Below are 27,775 nucleotides of genomic sequence, written 5' to 3'. Positions count from 1 at the left end.
GCCAGAGGCTAAGCCACTGCTGAACCACTCCTGCCCGGCAGCCGACATCCTCAAGCTGAGCTGCTAGCTGTTATGCCTTTCCCTATGTGGCCAAGCAGCAGTGGACTCACTCCACCTACCCCTTCCCAAATTCCTCAGACTGGAGCTGAAGATATGAACTCCTTCCCAGGCTAACAGTGCTTTCACAGAACAGCTCTATCTACCTCTCCCAGTGGCTGCTCTGCCCTGCCCCTAGGGACCTGAGCTGAAGTGTGCACTGCCTCCCAAGGAAACTGCCTTGGCACAGAGCTGCCACATCTACACTTCTAGTTGCTGCTATGTACGTCCTGCCCCTTGGAGCCTGAGCTAAAGCTGCACACTCCTACTTGAGGAAACAGTATTTTGGCAAAACCACTCCATCCACATTTCCCACTCCGGCTGCCCCCTGCCCCCTATGCTGCACACCACCCCCTTCCGCTGAAGCTAAAGCAGTACACTCCTTCCTGGGGAAACAGTGCGGTGACCACCTAGGGCAGGCACTCTTGCCCAGTGCCTAAGTTGAAGCAGCAACCTGCCTCCCAGAAAAAGGTGCTTTGACCACCCAGAGTGATCATGCACCATAGCACTTAAGCTGAAGTGGCTTCCTATATACCAGGGCTAAATTGACGTAGTAGCTCACATCGCAGAGAAACACAGCAGTGACTGAGCTGAGACAGCCCACCCTACAGGTCAAACAATTCTAGTACCCTGCTTTCCTGTGGTTGGACTAGCCCCCTAGAGTCTCGCCTGCTGAGACAATACTCTCCACGGAGAGTTGAGTCATAGGTGTGCTGCCCCCTGCCCCCACCCCAGGGCCCAAACAACAACTGTGTTCTACCATTCTAATTGCTGCTGTTCCACTTGGACTCAATCTGGAATAGTGTGACACCACATCATCTCAGGGTTTAAAGCCACCACTACATGATGTCTTTTCCCTTGGGACCTGAGTTGCCACTGAGCCCCACTGGCTCAGGTTCCCAAATTGCAGCTATGCACTGTTCCTTGGGCTCAAACCTCCAGAGCAACCCTTCCTCCCTAGAGTCAGGCCAGTGCTATGCTCCACCTCCCAATAATAGAGTCAGAGCTGCAACCCAGCCCTGGAACTGAGCCGCTAATGGGTATTTTAGAGTCACAGATCCTGGCCCTGTGGGCAACCTACACCAAACCCAGCTACAGAGGGCAAATGTGCCCCAAGACCCACATGTCACAATAAGTTTGTTGAGACTCTGAGCCTAGAACCCTGTCCCCACAATCTTTCCAAGCACCCTGCACCTGGAAACCAGCATCACTGCAGCTACTTGTAGGCTGTGTCATAACTGACACCAAGAAGGATCCCTTTGGGTAAGTCTATTTATTGGGGAAAAACCAAGAAGAGGAGCACCCCAAAAGACTTTAACACCTAGGACATCAACAGCCAATGCCACTGTAACTGCCACAAACTTCTATGGCCTAGGCCCCTAAGACATCCACAATTATTGCTGACATTGAACACAGCTGAAGAAATGGCACAGAGATTATACTACTGCAACTACCCCAAAACAGAGTCACCAGACCCTTCCCAACTGGCACACTAAGACCTAACTGCAAGTGAAAGTCTTACTCTGCAAAAACCACTCTAGAAAGTTTGGAAGAGGAAATTATTCCACCAGATGCATAGACGTCAATGCAGGAACACAAGAAACATGAAAAAGCAAGGCAATATGACACCAACAAAGAAATGTAGTAACTCTCTAATAACAGACCCCCATAAAATGGAAATCAATGACTTGTCAGAAAAGAAATTCAAAATAATAATCTTGAGGAAACTCAACAATATACAAGAAAATACAGATAGACGATTCAATAGAATCAGAAAAACATTTTATGATACGAATGAAAAAATCAACAAAGAGATACATATAATATAAAAAAGAACAAAACAAAAATTTTACAGCTGAAGAATTCAGTGAACAAAATAAAAAATACAACAGAGAGCTTCAATGGCAGATTTGATTGCAGAAAAAAGAATCTCTGAATTTGAAGACAGGTCATTTGAAATTACCCAGTCAAAGCTATAAAAAATAGAATAAAAAAAAAAGGTCAGGCATGGTGGCTCACTATAATCCCAGTACTTTGGGAGGCAAGGCAGGTGGATCACTTGATCAGGAGTTTGAGACCACCTGGACAGCATGGTGAAACCCTGTCTCTACTAAAAATACAAAAATTAGCCAGGTGTGGTGTTGGGTGCCTGTAATCCCACCTACTTGGGAGGCTGAGGCAGGAGAATAGCTTGAACCCAGGAGGCAGAGGTTGCAGTGAGCCGAGATCGCGCCACTGCACTTCAGACTGGGCAACAAACAGAGCAAGACTCTGTCTCAAAAATAAAAATAAAAAAGAAAGAAAGAAAATAATTAACCAAATGACAGGAGTAAGTCCTCATCAATCAATAATAACCATCAATGTAAACTGATTAAATATCCTACTCAAAAAAAAAAAACAGACTGGCTGAATGAATTAAAAAACATGACCTAACTGTATTCTGCCAACAAGAAGTTCGCTTTGCTTCTAAAGACACATATAGACTAAAAGTGAAAGAATGGCAAAAGATATTCCATTAAAACAGAAATCAAAGAAAAGCAGGAGTAGCTATACTTACATAAGATAAAGCAGACTTTATAGTCAAAAACTTTAAAAGGAGACCAAAAAAAGTTCATTATCTAATGATAAAAGGATCAATTCAACAAGAGAATATCATAATGATAAAGATATATGCACCAGAGCACTCAGATATGTAAAGTAAATATTAGATTTAAAGGGGGAGATAGGCCCCAATACAATAATAGTTGTGTTCTTTAATGTGCAACTGTCAACATCGAACAGACCATCTAGGGAGAAAGTCAACAAAGAAACATTGGATTTGAACTGCACTTTTGACCAAATGGACCGAACAGATATTTACAGAATATTTAATCCTATGGCTACAAAATATATATTTTTTAATCAGCACATAAAACAGTCTCCAGAATAGATTACATGGTTGGCCACAAAACAAGTACCAACAAATTTAACAGAATTGAAATCATATCAAGTATATTTTCTGATGACAATGAAATAAAACTAGAAATCAATAACAAAAGGAACTTTCAAAACTGTACAAATATATAGAAGTTAAACAACATGCTTCTAAACTACCAATGGCAAATGAATAAATTTAAAAGAAAATTTAAATTTTTAAAAAAACAAATGAAAATGGGAACATAGTATATCCAAACCTATGGGACACAGCAAAAACAGTGTTAAGAGGGAAGTTTATAGCAATAAAAGACTCCATCGAAAAAGCAGACAAGTGTCAAATAAGCCACCAAACAATGCATCTCAAGGAACTAGAAAGTAAGAACAAACCAAATCCACAATAAGTAACAGAAAAGAAATCATGAATATCAGAGCAGAAATAAATAAAATCGAGATTTTAAAATATGTAAAAGATCAATGAAACAAAATGGTTGATTTTTTGAAAAGATAAACAAAATCAACAAATTTTTAGCTATACTAACCAAGAAAAGAAAGATGAGACCTAAGTAAATAAAATCAGAAATGAAAAAAGAGGCATTACAACTGATACCACAGAAATATGAAGGATTATTAGAGACCATTATGAACAACTACATACCAACAAATTAGAGAACCTCACAAAAGTGAATAAATCTGGACACATACAACCTACTAAGATTGAACAAAAAAAAATTAGAAAATCTAACTAGATCAATTATTAGTTATGAGATTAAATCAGTAATTAAAAGTCTCCCATCAGAGGCCAATCCAGGAACTGAAGTTTTCACTGCTGAATTCGACCAAACATTTAAAGAAGAACTAAAACCAATTATTCTTCAATTATTCCAAAAAACTGAAGAAAAAGGAGATCTTCCAAACTCACTTTATGAGGTCAGTATTACCCCAATACTAAAACCAGACAAAGACACAACAACAAAATAGAAAACTATGGACCAATATCTCCAATGAACATGGATGCAAAAATCTTCACCAAAATATTAACAAACCAAATCCAGCACATTAAAAAGATCATTCATCATAATCAAGTAGAATTTATCACAGGAATGAAAGGATGATTCAACATACAAAAACCAATAAATGTGATGTATCAACAGAATCAAGGAAAAACATATATGGTCATCTTAATAGATACAAAAAAAAATTGGTAAAAAAAATCCCTTCATGATAAAAGCACTCAACAAACTAGGTATAGAAGGACCATACCTCAACACAATAAAGACCACATATGACAAAACCACAGTAAACATCATACTAAGTGGTGGAAAGCTAAAAGCTTTTTCTCTAAGAACTGAAACAAGACAAAGATGCTCACCCTCACTACTCTTATTCAACACAGAACTGGAAGTCCTAACCAGAGCAATTAGGTAAGAAAAAGAAATAAAGGGCATCCAAGTTGAAAAGGAGGAAGTCAAACAGTTCCTGTTTGCAGACAACATGAGTATAGACATAGAAAACCCTAAAAGCTCCACCAAAAACTCTTAGAACTGATAAATAAATTTAGTAATGTTGCAGGATACAAAATCAACATACAAAAATCAGCAGTTTCTAGACACCAACAACAGACTAATAGAAATAGAATCAAAAAAGCAATCCTATTGATAATAACTATAAAAAGAATACAAGAGTAAATATAACCAAGGAGGGAAAACATCTCTACAAGGAAAACTAGAAAACACTAATAAAGAAATTGAAAAAAACAAAAAAATAGACATTCTACGTTCATGGAGTAAAATAATTAATATTATGAAAATGACCACCCTACAAAAAGTGATCTACAGATCACTACAGATCCAGTGCAATCCCTATCGAAGTATCAATAACATTCTTCACAGAAATAGAAAAATAATCCTAAAATTCATAGAGCAACACAAAAGACCTCAAATAACCCAAAGAATAAATCTGAAGGTATCACACTACCTGACTTTAAAATATATTATAAAGCTAGATTAATCAAAATAGCATGGTACTGGCATAAAAACAGAAAGATAGACCAATGGAACAGAATAGAGAACCCAGAAATAAATCCACCTATTTGTAACCAACTGATTTTCTACAAAGACTCTGAGAACACTCATTAGGGGAAAGGACAGTTTTTTCAATAACTGATGCTGGGAAAGCTGGATATCCATAAGCAGAAAAATGAAACTAGGCCTCTATCTCTCACCATATACAAAAGTCAACTCAAAATGCATTAAAGACTTAAACATAACACTCAAAACTATGACGCTACCAGAAGAAAACAACAGGGGAAATGCTTTAGGACATTGATCTGGGCAAAGATTTTATGAAGACCTCAAAGCACAAGCAGTAAAAGCAAAAATAGACAAATGAGATTATACCAAACTAAGAAGCTTCCGAACTGCAAAGGAAAAATTAAGAATATGAAGAGACAACCTTCAGCACAAGGGAAAACATGTGAAAACTATTCATCCCACAAGGGATGAATATCCAGAATATACAAGAAACTCAAACAACTCAACAACAACAAATATATATATATATACACACACACACACACACATATATATATATATGTTATATATAAATAAAATGAGCCATGGACTGAACAGATATCTCTCAAAAGAAGATATACAAATGGCCAACAGGTATATGAAAAAAATGCTGAATACCACTAATCATCAGAGAAATGGAAATTAAAACCAAATGAGACAGCAGTTCACCCCAGTTAGAACAGCTATTATCAAAAAGACCAAAAAAAAAAAAAATGCTTGTGAGGATGCAGAGAAAAGAGAACCCTTACACACTGTTGGGAGGGATGTACATTAGTACAGCCATTCTGGAAAACAGTATGGAGGTTCCTCAAAAAGCTAAAAATAGAACTACTATATGATCCAGCCACCCCACTACTGGGCATTAATCCAAAGAAGAGGAAATCAGTGTATTGAAGAGATATCTTTATTGCAGTACTATTTTACATATATGTTTATTGGAGTACAATTCACAATAGCCAAGATATGGAATAACCTAAGTGTCCATCAACAGATGAATGAATAAAGAAAATATGTACTATAGTGTATAGGCACAATGGAATACTACTTAGTGATAGAAAAAAGAACAATTCTGTCATTCACTGCAACATAAATGAGCTCGGAAGAATTTATTTTAAGTGAAATAAGTCAAGCACATGTTCTCACTTACATGAGAAAGCTAAAAAAAAGTTAATTTCATACAAGTCAAGAGTAGAATAGTGGCTACTATAGGCTAGGAAAGGTAGTGGGAGGAGGAGGATAGACAGGGTTGGTTAACAAATCTAGTACAGCTAGATAGAAGGAATAAATGTTAGTGTTCTATAGCACTGTAGAGTGACTACAATAAACAAGATTTATTGTGGCTGGGCGCGGTGGCTCACGCCTGTAATCCCAGCACTTTGGGAGGCTGAGGCGGGCAGATCATGAGGTCAAGAGATAGAGACCATCCTGGCCAACACAGTGAAACCTCGTCTCTACCAAAAACACAAAAATTAGCTGGGCAACGTGGGTGGCAGACGCCTGTAGTCCCAGCTACTCGGGAGGCTGAGGCAGGAGAATCGCTTGAACCCAGGGTGGCGGAGGTTGCAGCGAGCAGAGATCACGCCACTACACTCCAGCCTGGGTAAAAAAGTGAGTCTCTGTTTCAAAAAAAAAAAAGAATTTCTTGTATATTTTCAAATAGCTACAAGAGTGGATTTTGAATGTTCTCAACACAAAGAAATGATAACTGTCTGAGGTGATGAATATGCTAATTACCCTGATTCAATCAGTACACATTATATATATGTACTGAAATATCATATTGGGTCCCACAAATATATACAATTATGTGTCATTTAGAAATAATAAATAATAATAATTATTTAAAAGAAAAGAAGGAGAAAGCCAGAGGAGCAGATGGATATGATAAAGGAAGGAGTCAGCTAGTTGAAGATCAACTCTGAAGTTAAACAATTCAAGGTGCTGGCAACTGATAATGTAGAGTTTCCATGACATGAAACAGTCAAGTAGATATGGTCATCTGCAATGGAAAAAAGGAAGTCTTTCAGGGATGTTGTAGAGGGTGATTCTGTGTGAAGAGAGTTAACACTCCCTCTGGGGCGATGAAAAGCTCTTTCAATTTTAGTTAACCAGAATTTCAGAGGAAAGGCAAAGGTTCCAGTGATGAAGGAGATCAGAAGCCAAGGGGGAACATCCATCTTAATGAATCCCCCAAATAGAAATGAGTAAAATTAAGTATTTAAAGCTGGAGAACAGAGCCAGGAATGTGAGATAAGGTGAAGCAGAATCCTCACGTCAGCTAGATGGAAGGTTCCACATTAAAGAAGCATCCTACCACGTGCCCAGCATTGGTGGATGCCATCCTTGAACCACCTAACCTAACCTATTCTGCCCCTCATTTTTTATCCTATTGTCACCATTGCCTTGTTTCTTACCTTTCTCCACCCCACCACCCTCTACAATTAACTCTGCCTTCCAGCTTTAGACAAATGCCTGTTGCTATTAGCTTTAGATCATTGTTCTCCACCCGACTACATTTTCATCTCTTTTCCGTTGCTTTACATATCCACAAACAGTCTTCAGGAAGACTTGGCTTCATAATCTGGCCCTTAAGGAAAGAATTCCCCAAGTCTGCCCTAATCTTCTGTGTAGGACCTAGGTATGATGTCTTTTAAGTTACCTTCTACCTCCATGATTCTGTAAACTCAGCCCATCTTTCAGCTTTTAGCAGGGGTAAGTAAATACAACCTGAAAGCTATCTTCTTTATTAATTTCAGGCTATTTTAAGTGGAAAATGTCCTCAGTGTCTAGCCTGGCTTTGTTGCCCTTCTATTTCAAAGTACATAAGTTTATTATCAAAGTTAAATCAAAACTCCAGAGTTTGCCATAAATGGTTTTACAACTATGGCCACCTAAAACATGACCAGAAAAACTTGTGTTGGTTTTAAGATGATTGGTTTGAAAGCAAGTTTGACTGGCAGTTGATTTTCCATGGCTCTGAAGTCAAGATCCACATGAATGAAAATATATATATATGTATAACCCAAATATTATATGCCAATGTAATCAACAAGGGACTAAAACCTCCAGATAAAATTCCTATTCCTGTCCCAGTTCACTCTTTAATGGATGTTAATAAGCAGTGAAATGGGCAGAAGAATCACAAGTGGGAAAATGTCTGGCTAACCCAGGACCCTAGCAAATCTATAAGCTTGGATAATAATTGAGTTGCCATAGAATAGCACAATGAGAAACCCAGATTCACTGTGATTATCCACAGTGTTACTGGTGAGAAAATTCTCTTCTGTATTAACACAACTCAGGTCCAGAATGGCTTTCGTCATTCAACTCAGCTATAGTATTTTCTTCTGGCATTAGATTAGTCTCATGGGGTTATAGTGTTTTGTCACAAGGATTACTCAACTCTACATACACAAACTCTGTATAAACACAGATGAAAAAGTACACTTGTTCTCACATAAATACTAAAAGCAAATGTGCCAATCCTTTGCTGTCTTTGCAGTGATCCATCATGGAACTTTTGCCAAACAGACTGGAGTAAAGTCAGTGTTACTTTTTTAAAAGTAAAAAATGCTCCAGGCATAAAAGTGTGCCAGTTTTCTAACTGAAAAAGCTGATAGACAAATATGTCTGTAAATTTACTCTTTTTTTATGGAAACCACTGGCTTCCAAACTTTTTAAAATACTCCCACCAATTAAAAAAAAATTGGAGGATGTGTCCCCAATGAGTATTGCTTATATAAATATTAGTTTATGTATTATGTGATATAAATCTACTCTACAATGTTATAGATGCAATAATTTAAAAAGCAATCATGAGGTTATAAACATAAATAATGTTAATATTTAAAAAATTTTATTATCTCCATGCTATCATTGACTAATATTCTAACACACAATATATACTTAGAATTTGATACATTGTTAACTGTAGTAGAGATATGTCCATTTAAAAAAAAGATTGCATTGATATTTGTTTTTTTTTTAGAGGTGGGGTCTTGCTGTGTTGGCCAGGCTGAAGTACAGTGGCTATTCCCAGGCATGATTCTGACTCTTTGTTGGATCCTTTTAATGTGGCTGTCAAAAAGCTCCTAGTAGTAGTAGAAGTCTCAACTCTGCCTACTTTCAGCTTGCATTATTAGTTTTATCTTGCCTTTGACTTTTTGTAAAATATTTCATGAGTGATTTGCTTCATAATTGTAAAGGTTAATTTGGTAAATATATGAGTAAAAATATAGAATAAAAATATGTGATTTAAAAATTTACATAAGGGAACACTTGAATCACCATGCATTGCAACACACTAGGGTAATCAGTTACATGAAAACACCAATGTCAATCTTCCATGATGTGGAACACCTACTTTTCCTACAAGATACCTTCTACACCAGCTACAAATGGACATGTGGAAAGTATACATCACTGTTAATGAATATTAGTTGTACAAGTAAAAAAGAAAAGTGGATAAATTGGGCTTTATCAAAATTTAAAGCTTTTGCACATCAAAAGACACTATCAACAGAGTGAAAAGGCAACTCATAGAATGGAAGGAAATATTTGCAAATTATATATCTGATAAGAGATTAATACTCAGAATATATAAAACTGATCAATGAAAAAACAAACAGCCCAATTTAAAAATGGGCAAAGGACTTGAATAGGCATTTCTCCAAAGAAGATACATAAACAGCCAATAAGCACATAAAAAGATATTAAACACCACTAGACATTAGAAAAATGCAAATCAAAGCCAAAATAAGATACCACTTTACCAGCATTAGGCTGGCTATTATGTAAAAAAAAATAGAAAATAAGTGTTGGTGCAGATGTGTAGAAATTGGAAGACTTGGGCATTGTTGGGAATGTGAAATGGTAAACCCACAGTGGAAATAGTTTGGTGGTTCCTCCGAAAGTTAAACTAGAATTACTGTATGACCCAATAATTTCACTTATAGGTATATACTACCAAAAATTGAAAACACCAAGGATACTTGAACACCAGTGTTCATAGCAGCACTATTTCATTCATAACACCTAAAAGATAGGAACAACCCAAATGTCCATCATCAGATAAATGGGTAAACACATGTTGTATATACATACAATGGAAGCTAATTCAGCTCTAAAAAGAAATGAAATCTTGATACATGCTACATCATGGATACACCTTGAAAACATTAAGCTAAGTGAAATAAACCAGACCAAAAAGGATAAATATTGTCTGATTCCACCTATATAAGTTACCTAGGATAGACAAAGTCATGGAGACTAAAAGAATAGAAGTTACTGTGGCCTAGGGGAAGTGGGAAATGGGAAGTTTTTGTTTAATGGTACAGAGTTTCTGCTTGTGATGATGAAAAACTTCTGGAAGTGGATAGTGGTGGTGGTTTCATAACATTATGAATCTACTTAATGCCAGTGAATTATAGCCCAGTAAATTTTATGTCATATATATTTTATTACCGTAAAAATAAAGGCCAAAACATTAGTGAAACTTAATTTTTTAAAGGTTAATGTAAATTAAACTTTTATTATGTTTTGTAATGTCCTTGTAAACCTTGTGTGTGTGTGTGTGTGTGTGTGTGTGTGTGTGTGTGTGTGTGTGTATGAAGGCTGGAATGTAGTGGGGCAGTCTCCACTCACTGCAACCTCTGCCTTTCAGGCTCAAGTGAGCTTCCTGCCTCAGCACCGCAAATAGCTGGGACTACAGGTGCACTCTACCATGACTGGCTAATTTTTTATTTTTGTTTTCTGTAGAGACAGGGTTTCACCATGTTGGCCAGGCTGGTCTGGAACTCCTGAGCTCAAGTGATCTGCCCACCTCAGCTTCAATCCCAAAGTGTTGGGATTACAGGCATGAGCCACTGTACCCTGCCAAAAAGTATAAGTTCTTTTACTGATTACTTCTTAAAAATTCTTTTCTCATGAAATTCTTCTACACTTAACATTTCCCCAGATAGCACCAGATTAAGGTGAGGGGGAAAAAAAAATCCTTCTGGGGGAAAAGTTGTTTGTTTTTTTCCATTTAATAGGAATTTTCATTCTCTCTCACCCCCTCTCCCTCTCCTGATTAGAATCTTCCTGAATGAAACCCAGTGGGCTGTAAGCTAAGCAACTTGAATAAACACTGGCTAAGTTAAAACAAAATGTTATTGGGAACAATGAGAAGGGCTTGATTTTTCTGAAGAAATTTGAAGTAAGAATCTTCACCACAGGGTAGGATTGTTTCTTGGCAGCTGAAACCGAAGCTACCCTTCACCAATCAAGGGCCATGCCTTCCTATGCTACCTCCCAAACACATGGATTCATTTGTGCACAGAGCTGAGAAGGTCTTCCAGAGGTCATCTTTTCCTAGTGCCTCTAGGCAGTTTTCTCCTAAACTATTCCAGATTTTTTTATTCCTCAATTATTTAAGTTGCACTGAGCAGTTGATAACTAAATCTCTGCTGTCTATAGGGAAAAAAAAGTTATAGTCCATGGGTCTTAATTTTATTCTTAGATAAATCTGTTTAAGGCAAGGATGCCCTTTAAAGTCAAATTCATTTTGGCTTTCTTTCTTCTTGGATAGTGATAACACTTTGGGAAGCTGGTATTAATGGGAGGTCAGATCACAGGCTAAAAGAATTATGTCCATTTTGAACAGAGACTGTTAGACAACAAAATCATCATTTATCTTCCATATTAGATTCCTTTCTGAATTTAGCCTTAGGCAATTGGTTTATTAAAGGATTCTAAAAGCTTTCGGCCTTTATGTGAATGAGTGTAAGCACTACAGAGTTTCTAGCTGTAATGAAATCAGAAGGGTCATTCACCCCTGTTCTGTAGACATTAATTCATGACCAGCCTATCCCTCAGCAGAGTAAAGTGCTGGGACAGTAGGTATGTTTGGGGGAGGTACACAACTGCCTGGGAAGCAGCTGGGCTTGGCAGTCTGGGGCCCAGGAACAGAGAGATAGCAAATCTCTTGCACAGGAGCAGTTTGTCCATTACTTTGACCCCACATGCCTTAACTGGGCTCCTTTGTTATAAATTTCACATCTACATGAAGAAAAATATGTTTTTTCTATCTTTTGAAGTAAACAGGTTTGCTTCCCACTCCGTCCCCTCCCCCATGCCTGGACTGGACACTATTTGTCTTGTGGCAGAAGAGAGTTCAACAGAACACGCAATCGTATTTAATGGTCTCCAAAATTACTTCTGTGAAATATCCACCTACTTGCCACAACGTGATCTACTGCATCGCCTGGCAATAACAAATGTAATTACATTGGAATCAGCATAATATAAGGCCAGATTGCCGTAACATTCCTATTGCTTGAGAGGAAGTTAATATGAATGAGAACCAGCTGTCTGTCTGTCATCGTGCACATTTGGTCAGCTCCCATAACCGATGACAGATATGGCTCTTTTGGAAAATACTTTAAAGTCACATAATTGTAATGGCCATTTTTTCCTCTGACATCTTTAATATCTATAATGAATCACGTAAAGTGCATCTATATTACCTGAAACCAGGAAATACTTTTGTGATATCCAAGTGGTTATCTCCCCAGAATAGTATCCAGCCTAATGTTTTGGATTTCTTTAATAAAAGGCATACTATATTCTTATCCAACAATAAAAAACAAATCAACTTGTGACTTCATAGCTAAAGAAATGCCTTACTGTAACCTGAGGCTTTGGATGGCAAGAAAGGTCTTATATATATGTGGGTGGGTGTGTGGGTGTGGGGGTGTGTGTGGGGGTGTATGTGTGTATAATATATATATATAATATAATCAGACAACTTTAGAGAAACAAAATGTTTTAAAGGAACTAGCATTTTGGGGGTCTCTGCTTTAGGCTAGGCTGTCTACATTCACTTTCTTATTTAACTTCCACAACAACCCCACCTTGTGAGTTAGATGTTATGACCTGCCTCTTTTTAAAGAGAACACAGAAGTTTAGTGGCACTAGTAACTTTCCCAAGGATATACAACTAGTTAGTAATAAGGCTGAGAGTAAGATCTAGGCCTCTTTGACACAAGTCAATAATAAAACCATTAATGAAAGAGTTCACAAGATTGGCAAATTCAAGATCATCATAGAAAAACTGGTAACTCTCTATGTGGTAGTAATAACTAGACAGTGGAATACAAAAAGCTGATTCCATTTATAATTCAGAGCATTGAGAATGTGATGGTAACTCAAAGGTAGACAGATCAGTGGACTGGATTACGACCACATGTACTGATATCTGATATATGACAGAGGTATAATAAATTAATGGAGAAAGGATGGAAAATAAGATATCCATATAAAAATGTTTGATTCCCTATTATATGCTATATACACATTAAAAATATTCCAAGAAAACTAACATAAATATGAAAGGCAAAACTTTATATACTTTAAAAGAAAATACAGGAGACTAAACAATGTTGCGCTATGGAAGGAATCCTTAAATAAAACACAAAATCACAAATGATACATGAAAGATACATAAATTCACTACATTAAAATGAAGGCTTTATGCAACAAAACACAGCACAAACTGAAAAAAACAAGTCACAGACTGGGATAAAATATTTGCAATACATATAGCTAACAAAAAATTAGCATTCAGAACATATAAAGTATGCATAGAAAACTATTACGTGATAGAAAAAATGAACAATTCACAGAACAGGAAATCTATTGGTTACTTAATATGTGAAGAGATTTTTTAAGCTTATTAGTAAAAAGGGAAACAAATTAAAACCATGTGATATTATCTCACATTTATCAAATTGACAAATTCTAAAAGTCTGAAAATACCTAGTGTTGGCCAGATGTGATGCAACAGGAATTCTCGTTTATTGCTGATGGAATTGCAACAACTACTTTGGAGCACAACTTAACAAGGTCTAGTAAAGCTGAAGATGTACATACCTAACACCTCATAATTCCAGTCCTGTGTGCGTGGCTTAGAGAAACCCTCTGACACGCATGCAAGGAGAAATAAGAAGTGTTAATGGTAGCATTGTTTATAAAAACAAAATGATGGGAACCCAAATATACTTAAATAAAACAAAAGATATATTTTATATATGCATTTTATGAACTCATGGTACAGCCGTTTAAATGAGAAAACTAAATCTATCTACTTGTAGTAATAGGGATAAATTTCAAAAACATAATGTTGACAAAAAAAGAAAGTTGCAGAAACATTAGTACACTATTATATATATGTAATTCAAAAAGATTTAAAAATATGACATGTTTATAGAAACAATGTGGAAATTTATGTTTTACTGAACAATGAGACATTTCGTTTGTGTGTGTGTATATATATATATATATAAAAGTATAAAATCATGCATACAAAAAACAGCAAAATCTTGTTTGCTTCTCTTTGAAGAGGGACAGATAAGAATGAAATCATGGAGAGTTCTGTTAGAGAAAGGCTTTAAACATTTTTCTTAAAAGAAATAATCAGAAATAGATTTGGTAGTAGTGGGTGATGGATAAAAGAAAAGAGGAAGCGCATAGGAGGGAGGGAGAAAAGAAGGGAGACAAGAAGGAAAGAAAAACATTAAAGAGTCTAAAACTCCAGATCAAATCATTGGTATTTTAACTTTCTGTACAGTCATTTAATTTAAAAATATATCAATAATAACAACAATCTGTTCAGTCATTATAACTTATGTGTAAGTTAAATGAATGACAGAAATGTTATAAGGGATCAAAGGGAAGAACTGGGAATACTCTGTTACAGGATACTTGAACTACCTGTGAAGCAGTATAGCATCAAAGAATTTGAAAGTGGACTTGAAAGAATTGTAAATTTATATTGCAAACTCTTGGGTAAACACTAAAAAAGTTAAACAAAGTGTAATTGATATGCAAAGACAGGAGAGAAAAGAGAACAATATTAAATACTCATTTAAAACTAGAGAAAGCAGAAGAAGAGAGGAAAATGAAGTAAAGAACAAGGGCTATGAGTAGAAAACAGTAACAAGTATGGTAAATATTAATCCAATTATATGAATAATCACTTAAATGTGAATAGTCTAAATACACCAAAAGTTGTATTGTATTTTTAATGTCAGTAATAAAATGTCCACATCCTCCCTTCAAAAACAAAACAAACAAAACAGATTAAAGGAGAAATTTTCAGACGTTTTGAAATCCTCATATTATGAACAAATGGGGGTGGATTTTATATGATTTTTAAAAATTCACTATTAATTAAAGTGAGGTAAATTTGAGTAAGTTAAATAAATCCAGAAATTTTAATAATTTGAAAGTGTGCAACTGCAAAATACTCTGTATCTCCAGCTGTTTACATTTATATGTGTGGCAGGTTTGTGTCTTGAACTATGAAGCGGGTTGGTCTCTGTGTTTCCCTAAGGGCCAATTAGGTAGAACCATTTTCTTTCCACCCCTCTAGAAACAAAAATTCAAACAAATCTATGAGCTAAGTGCCAGATGTAATACAAATAAATTATATCAAGACAAAATACAAAAAATGTTTGAGTATATTTTTCTTTCATATTAGACTGTACATACTCTTAAAATATTTTACTAAACAGAGAAGCATGGTTTGCATTTTTTACCTAAATGAGATCATATTCTTCATATTCTTTTATAATTGACATGTTTTAATTGTACATATTTATACATATTCTTTTGAAAGCTACTTTTTGCAATTCACATATATCAATTTTATTTCAGAAAATGTTCATCTCACCTAATGTTTGTACTTATATTCTTGCCTATGGATTCTAATACTTCCTTTAAAATTCACTAGCACAAATCATAGCCAGTCCAAGAACACACACATTGCACCCAGCTCCCTTATCCCTTATGTCTCTTCTCATCTAGAACAGACCCTTTATCATGACCTTGAACCATCTTACAAGATGTGCCACCTTCTGATTTTGTCTGGTGGCTTCCTTGTGGTGAATTTTAACTTATTCTTTACTTTGGAAACTGAGAGTTATATCTAAAGGCTCTATGGATTCAAGTTCATCATATTTGGCAAGATGATATTTCAAGTGATATTATCAACTTCATGTTGCATCACTTAAGAAAAGTCATAATACCTGGTTGACCTGCCATTAATGATACTAAATTAACCACTAGATTAGGGTGGTGACCATTTGATTCCCCTATTTAATAGTAATGTTTTTCCCTTTGCAACCAGAAAGTCATTTATGTAATACTACTTTGGCATTATACTAGTATCCATTCACTAAATAATTTTAATGCCATTGATCATCATGAATTTGTAATTTCTTTATAGCACTGATACATAGCAAGGAACAAAACAAACAAATATCCTTGCTCTCATGGAGTTTACCAGCTAGTGAGAAAGAGAGATAATAGACTTAACAATTAGAAAAATACTGTATAAAGGCGGGACACAGTGGCTCACACCTGTAATCCCAGCACTTTGGGAGGTGGAGGTAGACAGATCATTTGAGCTCAGCAGTTCAAGACCAGCCTGGGCAACCTTGTGAAACCCTGTCTCTACAAAAAATATAAAAATTAGCTGGGTGTGGTGGCTTGTGCCTGTACTCTCAGCCACTTGGAGGACTGAGAAGGGAGGATCACTTGAGCCTGGGAGAGGAGGTTTCAGTAAGCCAAGATCATACCACTGCACTCCAGCCTGGGCGAGAGAGTGAGACCCTGTCTCAAAAACACACAAACAAAAAAGAAAACAAAACAAAACAAAAATACTGCATGAAGTATGTCATGTGATGAAAAGTGCTATGGAAACAAATAAAGATGAGAAAGGGTGAGAAAATGAGGGGATGGGAGTGAACTGTGGAGCTGTTATTTTAAACACAGGTTGTCAGGGAAGGCCTCACTAGGTAGCTGTGACTTTTATGCAGAGACAATTGGACATGTGGACAAGAATCATTCCAGGCGAGTGCAAAGGCCTTGTGGTAGATGCTTGCTGGTGCATTTAAGAACATCCAGGAAGCCAATGTGACTGGATCAGAGAAAGTGGAGGGAGAATAAGAGCAGAAGAGGCCAATAAGTAGAACAGAGAGTGGGCTGATTGAGGAAGCCTTGTGCACCAATAGAAGGGCTTTGGCTTTAATCCAAAATAGTCTGTAAGCAGAAGAGCAACATGATCTGTCTTGTATATTACAGGAATTTCTCAGGCTGTTGTGTCCAAAATAGGCTGTGAGGAGACTTTTGATTCAGCTCTAACATGTAAAGCTTGAAAGTCATCACTCCCATCCCTAAAACAAGAAAAAAGTAGAACAAACTGAAAATTAACAACTGGTCTTGAACTGATCAGAGAACTGAGGTCACAGGGCAAAGGACCACCCTGAAATCTGGAGACCCAGGAGAATATAGAGATCACAGCCGAGATCTGCTTATCTGAAGTAGAAGCTGCTGGAGCCAGAAACTGGCAGGAACACCCGCGTGGTAATTTTGACAAATGGTTGGAAGGGTTAGTGTGGACCAGCATGACAGTGAGAAACTCCTGGGTGATTAAGAAGACTTTCATGCTTTCTTGGGTCAATCTCCAAAAACCCTACCAGGTTCACACAGGAAAGAGCCAACAAATATCTCATAACCCTGGCAAGGGGAGGAGAAAAGTAATTTTAAATACACCGTGAGCATTCTCCACCAGAAAGGCCTACTCTGCAAGGGAAAGGACTTAATCAGAGCCTTACCTCACCTAGGCCAGAAACTCAGACCTACACAAAACAGACTAGGGAGCAGGCAGGAGAGGAAGTTGATAGTTACTGCAACATTCATAAAAGGCAAAACTACAGGTTGGTTTTTCTCATGAAGAATCTAGAAAAGATAGGGCCTGGAGGAAGTAGAAAAAGCAAGCCAAGTAGCAACTTTGTTAGAAAGAGGACAGTTTAGGGTCATGGACAGGGAAGGAAACAGCAAACCATCTCCCCAGAGAGCAGAATGAAGGCGCTATCTCTGAGCCATGGCTGTCCTGGAAAGAGCCATCCTCTTCCACAGCAGACTCATTTGAGTCTGGACATCAAATGAGTGGACACACTGCTTTCCAGGTATGCTGGACACTTGAAAGCCCCCTGGACAGAGGGTAAGAGATTCGGTTACCTTGGGTGGGGACAAGGGCATGGAGGGAGACCTTTGCTATCTGACCAAGGTAGACATGAAGACAACCCGTGGAGAATTTGTTGTTGTACCAACATTTCATCACAGGTTGCAAACTTCCCTTCACCAGTGGGGTGTATGTTTCTGTTAGCAATCTTCAACATTGCTGTACAGTCCTAAGGTCACAGGATCACCTGAACACACATTCACACTGGGAGTCAGCATTCTCTTCCTTTCAAACCCCCCCAGATCATGACACATTTCTAGGCTTTTTATTTTTTAATGACTACCCCTCATGTAGTTGTGGATCAGAGCCCACAGGCTGCACAGATGCTGATGATGCTCATCCTAACACGATAGAATTCCCCAGTTCCTGGTTGTCTGCCAATCTGTATCTGTAGCTCCTCAAGCATTTCCTAGAAAGAACCTGAAACTACTAGAAAACTTATATTTTAATACTCAGGAAGTACCCTTGTTTTTGTTTTCCAGCAGATCCAGCCCAACCACTTGCATTTTCTCAGTCATTTTAGTTAAAACTACTTGTCAGGGCCTAAATGGCAGAAAGGCCACTTCACAGTACACAGGACCCTCTCAGAAAGGTTCTCTTTAATGAGGTAACTCTGGTTTCACTGCCATTTCTGTGGCAGCACCTGGACATTCATGGGATACTGGAACTTGAGGTAGCCCCCAAAGTCCAAGAAATGAGACACAAAAGGATTCTCACTTTCAGTCATCTCTGTGCTGGTTTATTTCTATGTCTTTGTGATTGCTTACAATCTGAACATCACAGAGTGCATTAATGAAATTTAGTTGTTTACTATGAGTGAATGAATGAATGGCTGAATAAAAACATATCAGAAAGCAATGTTAACTACATACTTAAACTCTCTTTCCAAAGGGAGCTCTCTAACTGCCACCCTCAGGAGAAAAGGCAACTTAATTTTCCACTTCCTATATTTATGGCAGAAAAATATAGGAAGTACGTGGAGCTGAGGTACCCATATGGGAGGATGGCCTCATGAGTAAATGTTGGCCCTCAGAACTGAGGAGTTCGCTGGCCTGGTATACTGAAGAATAAAGCACTGGAGTGAGCAGGTAGACTCATTTCCCAGGCTGCTATAACAATTTCTCACAAACATGGGAACTTAAAGCAACAGAAATTTATTTTCGCACAGTTCTGGAGGCCAAAAGTCAGAAATCAAGGTGTTGTCAGGGTTGCGGAAACTCTGAGGGAGAATACCTTCCATGCCTCTCTCATGGTTCCTGGGTGGCTGTCGGCAATCTTTGCCATTCCTTGGTTTGTAGACATGTCACTGCAATTTCTACCTCCGTCATCATGTGGCCTTCCCCTGTGTTTCTCTGAGTCTCAAATCTTTCTCTCATTTCTCTTATAAGAAAACCAGACATTGGATTTCGGGCCCACCCTAAAACCAGGATGATCTCGTCTTAAGATTCTTAATAACATCTGCACAGACCTTATTTCCAAATAAGGTCACATTCACAGGTACCAGGAGTACCTTGTCTTATTGGGACCACTATACAACCTACTACAGAGGTGACGGTACCTTAGCTATAGTCAGTGCACCAAGAGACCATATCGCAGGCCTTAGCTCTAGTTCTCACTGGCTCCAAGGATAAGGGAAAATCAACATAATAACAGCATACTAGATTGTCTACACACACACCCATTGTAGTGGTTTTTGGAAATTATTTCAGGGACAAGTAGTGTTAATAGAAATCAGTGCTTCCTAAGGTGAAATAAAATAAATATGTATGTAATAGTCTCACCATCTTAATAAAAAGAAGGCAGCTGTTTAGTGGCAGCACTAGCAAAGTAACTTGTTAAAGCTCTTCAAAAGAATTTGCCCTTGAAGCTGGGTGCAGTGGCATGCACTTATGGTCCCAGCTACTTGGGAGGTTAAAGTGGGAGGATTGCCTGAGCCCAAGAGTTTGGGCCCAGCCTGGGCAACATAGACTCTGTCTCTAAAACAAATGAAAAAAAAAATGCTCTTTTAAATGATTAAATTGCCTACTTCTTCCAAATTGGTTACTTGATGACTTTAATAAACCAAATTTTTTAACCTGATCAGATGCTACTTCCTATGAAATATGAATAAATTAAGTGTGAGTTGATGACGTGCCCTGGTGCTGAATTTATCCATCAGTATGTATCTGAACGAGATGTAATGCCACTTTTCCAGCCTTAGAAGTCAATGTTTGATTATGCAGTTGATTCCAATGACTGCTAAATAAAAGATGGAAACAAACTTCATCAGTTAAAAATTAGAGAAGTAGTATTACTGAGATGCTTACCACATATTCTTGCGTATAAAACAACGAAAAATGTCCAAGTGGAAGGATGACTTTTTATAAATTTTTAATAGTTGATGTCATAGTCATTGAACTTTATATTTTGACCATAATATTATTTTATTTAAAAATGGATTAGGTAAACTATGCGTAAAGCCAGAAATGAAAAGGGAATCTGTAAACCCCAAGGTCTTATGAAAAGGAGTCATAACTCTTAGCAAATGTTTAAGTTAATATATATACACATATAGGCTACAATTCCCCAAGCATTACAAAGAATCCGGGCAAAAGTTAACTCTACCCTGTTGAATGTATGCCAAAAGCCATAATATTTTATTTTAATACAACAAAGACTATATCAAACATCCTGGAATCTGGATCAAAGTACCTAAGAATTGAATTATTTTGACAAAATACAGGCTGGACCCTCATATCCTTTTTGTAAGGAAACGAAAACTCCTTACAAAAAGGAAAAGTGAAAATTCCTTTTTCATATCATCCACTCTGGTATAATGCAAAGTACCTTTAGACTAATACAGATATATAACATCTTGGCTTTGCCACTTATTGGTCATAGGGCTAGGAAAAAAAACAAAAGAAATCTCCCAAACAATGTGACCTGTGACTTCTGCAACTAAAAAATTGAAGCATAATACCCTTCTTGCAAGGTCCTTGTGAAGGTTATAAATAATAAGGATAAAGTGTCTGATTTTGAATATCTACTGCTATTCCTAGGCTGTGGTCTTTCATTAGGTGAATCTAAGAGACCACAGTTAGGTGGGTTTGACTACTTCATGTAGCTCTGTGTCGAGGGAAAAAAGGACAAATTTCAATGTTAATTTGTAGACTGCATTTCCATATAAAAATCTGGCTGTTTTATATTTCTCTAATTACGACTAAGGAGCCGTGTGCTATTCATAATGTGACAGACACAAAGATGTGCCGCTCACATCCTCCTTCAAGAAAGCACTCGCTGCCCAGCTGTGAGGAGTGTGGTTTGCTTCAGCCTCCAGCTGTTAGTCCTTCAGGGTCTGCTTCAGCTTTCTGGCACATTTCACACATGAGCACTGTTAGTTGCGCGGTGGCCCCTAGCCAATGACTGAGTCGGGCAGTGGTAGCCAAGAGCCTGTTCTCGCAGCAGCGTCCTGCCAATGACTGAACAGGGAGTGATGCAAGGTCCAGCCACTGCCACCTAACGCAGATTCCTCTCATGGGCAGGTGTGCTCCTGAGCTCCCCACTGGGCTGGCAGAGGCTTGGTCGGGTTGGCATCATGACTGACAGCACCCCTGCCCAGTCCTGCTCCCTTCCTTTTCTGTTCTCAGGTGTACTCCCCAATAAATAGTTTGCACTCCTAACAGCTGCAATGTCTGCTTCCATAGAACCCAAATTGTAACACATAAAAAAATGTTTAAGAGATGTATCTCACTAAGCCACAATAACAACAATAACAACAACAACAGAAGTCTTGGTAGAAGAACTAATGGAAATACAGAGGTTCTTCATTACTTTGCCTAAAACCTCCCAGACCAGGTATCTACTCTATCCTAAATGAACAATTCATAACTTCAGTCTGTTCCTGTTAGTGTTAAGCCAATGTTAGTATTTTTCTGTTTGGTCCAATGGGAATTTGCTTGCTCTGAGTTGACCCTGCTTCGTCATGTATTCTGTGTCTCTGTGAAGATGAAGAAAAAAGCAGCTACACTGTGATTCAAGACACTGAAGCCATTCTTTTATATTGATTAAGATTCTCAACTTCTTTAAATATCCCTCTGAGGTCTTATTTTCCAAGCTATTAATCATTTTTATTGCTTTTCTCTGGAAATTATCCAAACTCTGCACCCTGCATCTGTCTTCAGACGCAGTTTCAAACTCCTTGCAAAATAGTAACAACTTGGCTATTGCAAAATAAGACAGAGAAGCTCAGTGGCCATAGCTACTGACAAGAACTCACTATAGAAACTAGGGATACAAGTTTTCTAGATATGTTCACCTTTATCATTTAGTACTTGCATAATATTTAATATTTTACTTGTTTTTATCCCACCTTACTCTAGAGATTTTTGACAGTATTATTTAAAATGTACCAAGAATCAGCAATATACAAGGAATGATTCCAGCAGAAACACAAAACATGGTTTTCTATCAATTCTGTAAATAAACATTTTATAAATCTTCCTATTAAAATAATACTACTGGCACTTACACCCACACATGTCCCTAAAAGTGATGGTGAATGATACAACAGAATGAAAAGGCCCGATGCTTTTGTCTTCTATTCATGTTTATTCTTTTAAAATAAATGCAAAGATTGCCACTGACTCTGTTTGCAGTCCATGTTCTTTATTAGCCAGCTTTCTTGGCCTCCACAATCTGGTGTATGATCTGCTTTTCTAGCACATTCTCCAAGAATCCCTTCACTCACTTTAAATTCCATCAAACTGAACTGTACACCATTTCTCTGCAAACACTGCTGCTTTCCTTAGCTCTCTGCCTTACTTAGCATTTCATACATCCTCAAATGCAGTTCCTCCCCATTCAAATAGCTTGTCATCCAAAACCCAATTTGAAAACCTCCTTTGCCTTGAATCCCTTTCTAATGCCCACAGTTGTACTTTCTCCCTTCTCTGAATGCCAAAAGCACCCAGTTGCATGATCCCATTCTACATTATATTACCTGACACGCACATGCATCTTACTTCAGATGTTCCTCTGGCCAGGAACACTGGCTTGTTTTTTTTGTTGTTGTTTTTTGTCTGTTTTTTGAGATGGAGTCTTGCTCTGTCACCCAGGCTGGAGTGCAGTGGCGTGATCTCAGCTCACTGCAACCTCCACCTCCCAGGTTCAAGCAATTCTCCTGCCTCAGCCTCCCAAGTAGCTGGGACTATAGGTGCATGGCACCACGCCCAGCTAATTTTTTGTATTTTTAGTAGAGGCAGGGTTTTACAGTGTTAGCCAGGATGGTCTCAATCTCCTGATATCAGGTGATCTGCCTGCCTCAGCCTCCCAAAGTGTTGGGATTACAGGTGTGAGCCACCATACCCAGCTTGGCTTGTTTTTTCTGTGTACCCCCTCCACCTTTCTGCCAAATATTCATTCAATAAGTTATTGGATTGGTCACAAATATGTGCCAGGCACTCAAGTAAGTACTGGAAATATAACTACAAGCAAAGTTGTCTTGGAACCTATCCACAGGGAACTTAACAGGAAGAACTACTGAAAATGCAATGACTATAGTCCCACAGTGAACCTAGGGCTCTTGGGCAGGTGTAGGAGATATAGGTAAGGCTCCTAATCCAGGCTTTAAGATCAGAGAACTCTAACAAAGTCTAAACTGCAAGCATTTAGCCAGGAGAATAAGCTAGGTGGCGATGATAGTTACAGGTAGAGAAATAGCTCTGAAAACGCCAGGAGTGACACAGCACTGTAGTGTGAAAGCATGGGGGGAGCATGAGAATGGGTGGACCAGAACTGAAGGTGAGAGGTGAGGCTCAGATGTGAGCAGAAGCTGGTCAGGACAGTCTTATAAGACAGTGAGGGAGATCACCTATTGGCCCAAGGAAAATGGCAAGTCACTGACAGAAAATTAGAATTTGCATTTTCTTTTCTCTTCTTTTTTTTTTTGAGAAGGAGTCTCGGCTCTGTCTCCCAGGCTGGAGTGCAGTGGTACAACCTCGGCTCACTGCAACCTCTGCCTCCCGGGTTCAAGCGATTCTCCTGCCTCAATCTCCCAAGTAGATGGTATTACGGTCACTCACCACCACACCCAGCTAATTTTTGTATTTTTAGTAGAGACGGGGTTTCACCATGTCGGCCACAATGGCCTCGATACTCCTGACCTCAGGTGATCCACCCACCTTGGCCTCCCAAAGTTCTGGGATTATGTGAGCCACCAAGCCTGGCCAGAACTTACATTTTCAAACGACCCTTCATAACTGAAAGGGTCATTTGGTTGCAAGAGACAGGGAACTGGGAGATTACTTAGTGGCCTTAGTAGTCTGTTAAGCCTTAGTAGCGTTAGTAACTAACTTACTAACTTAGTAGGGTAAGTAACTAACTTAATAGTGTTGCCAATAATCCAAGCAAGTTTCAATAGGTGGTATGATATGAGACATATACCCATATATTGCAAACAAATATAATTTGCCAAGTTCCAAGTCAAATGCATATCTACCAGCTTTCACCCTCTCCATGAATAAAATTTAAGTGAAAATAAACAACTACTTCATATCAGTGGGGGCCTCTGACTGTCCTATGCCAGACTGCCTCATCTAACATCTGAATTTTTAACACACCTGGTGCCATTTTAACATTTCAGCCATGACTATCATGGAGAAATTCACTGAGTTTCCAAGTGTTGCTGCAGTTCGTGATTCATTTGGTTAATCAATTAATACTGCAAGCATTTTTATTTTTGTAATAGACATAATTACTATACTTAATTGATAAGCACTGAGGACAAACATTTAAAATATATATCCAAGAAAGCCCACTAACAAAGAATGATATCGTATTTTTTTCCCCACATTCCTTTGACCACAGGTAAAATCAGCAGGCACTTTTGCTGCTGCCTTTGTTTAAAACTGATTGGTAGATGAGAAGTAGGTTAGACGTTACTTGGATTGGGAGTTTACATTTTTGGTCAGGAAATAGCACAGATCTCCCTGTGTAATATAAAACTATTTTTGAACGGCAGAAAACAACAGAAGAGAAATGCAGCAGGTGATGTTTCCTCATGGTTACGGCACGCACCTCTCCACTGCATGACCAGCACTGCCACCAGCTCACAAAGAGATCAGTGTTCTCTTCCCAGCAGATCACACGGTGTGTCTTAGTTCAGGCTGCTATCACAAAGTACTATAGACTGAGCGGCTTATGAATAACACACATTTATTTCTCACTGTTCTAGAGGCTGAACGTCTGAGATCTGAGTGCCAGCATGGTCAGGTTCTAGTGAGGGCCCTCTTCCAGGTTGCAGACAGCCAACTTCTTATATCCTCACATGGTAGAAAGAGAATAAAGGAGCTCCCTGGGGTCCCTTTTATAAAGGCACCAATTCCATTCATAAAGGCTCTCCCCTCATGACCTAATTACCTCCCAAATGTCCCACCTTCCAATACCATTTAACATACAGATTTGGTGGGGGATAGACATTTAGACCATTGCATAGTGTTATGGTGGGAAACGAAATTGTCTTAATAGCTACTATAGCAACTATCTAGTTAATACCAAAAAGAAGGACCCTACATAAACAATTTTGAAACAGGTCATCCTTTTTGGTGAATGTCCTCTATCATCTAATTGACTCAAAATTGAATAATTAACTTGTTCAGTTACCTAAGCACATATTTATTTTAAACCAGATATACAATCATTTTTACTTGAAGTATGTACCAAGAAATTATACTGCTCACAACAGTGTTCTAAGGACTCTTAATAGAGCTGTTATTATTATTTGACTCTGTTTGGTCTTATAGATGAGGTGAGTATTTGGTTGTACCTATTGTAAAAAACAAAACAAAACATAAACACCTAGGCCACTTGTACTATGGCTCTGTTATATGAAAAAATATTCAAGCCTGATTTGTCCACATGTGTATGAGCTAAAATGGTTCAAAACTTGAAGTTTGTGGATTTTCTTGGCCAGGCTTTGCCCAGAACCTTCAGCTGGGCATGCCTCCTTGTCAGGCTTCTAACTTTCATAAAGAAGTGACAGTTGTCCCTGTCATCACAGATCTTGCTCAGCTGATAGAAAATAAATCTATACACAGTAACAGAAAAGATTAATTGCAAAGCCCAACAACCTGTCAGAGAAAATGACCTTGAATTCTTTGTTCCTCAATAGAAGACTGAAGAATATGCAATCCATCTATTCCTTTAGCTATTCAAAAATCTTTACTGGATCAAGCCTTATAAACGAATTATGTAACTGGATGGCACCATTTTGTTTTCCTAGTTAAATCACTTTTTTCTCAATGTGCTTTAACAGTCTCTCATCAGCATATTTTGTGAGATAATATGAAAAGAGAATCCTATAATTCTCAGAATCTATTTATTTTACTCTAAGGGTGTCATCAAGTATATTGTTTCTTGTATTACCTTGTGACCTCTTTAAGAGAACTCCTAGGATAAATTTCTTGTAGGTCTTAGTGCCAGAAAGAGCTGGGTTTCCCCTCAAGGCAATTGGACTCTTTTTTATTTTTTATGGATGCAGTGAATCAGAGACCTGGTTATGTTCCTGTCTTTGTATTGCCTACTAGAAATCTTACAGCCAAATCAGTGGCTCACAGATTCACATTAAATTACCCTATGCATTTTTTCTTACTACAAAAAGAAAACATAATTATTAAAGAAAGATGGAAAATTCTGATAAGAAAAAAGAACATAAAAATTACTTGTATTCTCACTATTCCAAGATGATCACTGTTATTTTGTTAATTTTTAGAGCTTTATTCCTATGTATATGTCGTTTTAGTCTTTTGTAAAAATAGAATCATATTACATATCTCTATTACTTGTTCTTTTTATTTGATAGTTTACTGTGAAAATAAATTACATATTATTAAATATCCTGCTGCAACATTTTTAATGATTGCTGAGAATAAACATTCCATAGATGTATCAACATCCATTCAACCATTCCCTTATAATTATTTATGTTCCTTCCATGTTTGTGTTATGAATATTTTCTGATGAATATCTTTCTTACAGTATCTTTATAATAATCTTTTATGAAAATCTTTTATTTCTTTAGGAACACATTTTTAGAAGTAAAGTGATTAGGTCAAAATGTATGTAAAATGATAAGGTTACTGTCAGAAATTAAGAAATTTCTCTTTAAAAGGCTATATAAGCTTTTAGTTCAACCAGCAGTTTTATTAAATCTCAAACATTAGTTACAGAAGGTTGTTTGTATTATTTGACACTTCACACACATGAGCATGTAGGCACACACACACATTCACAAAACACAGAGCACCGGTGCTCCTGCTGGGCTAGTTTAACAGATATGGATATGGATATGGCGGCCACCAGCCACCCCAACATCATCACATCTCTGCTCCATGATAGATGAGCCCCAACATCATCACATCTCTGCTCCATGATTCTGACTAAAACAAGCTAAGAGTAGACAGTCGGTCTGAGTTAGGCCATTTTACACTTTCTCTTGAATTTTCACAAAGGAAAGAAGACACACAGAAACTGGAAATGGTTAGACTTACCATGTCCAAGGAATAGAAGGCCCCCTGTCCCCATGAGAATATTCACAAATTCCTGGCGCTGAAATCCTAAAAACTATTATAAGCCTCTCCTCTCTGAGACATAG

Source organism: Colobus angolensis, unplaced genomic scaffold, assembly GCF_000951035.1.
Source record: "Colobus angolensis palliatus isolate OR3802 unplaced genomic scaffold, Cang.pa_1.0 Scaffold215, whole genome shotgun sequence".
Classification (NCBI taxonomy): domain Eukaryota; kingdom Metazoa; phylum Chordata; class Mammalia; order Primates; family Cercopithecidae; genus Colobus; species Colobus angolensis.
This window is presented reverse-complemented; position numbering follows the sequence as displayed.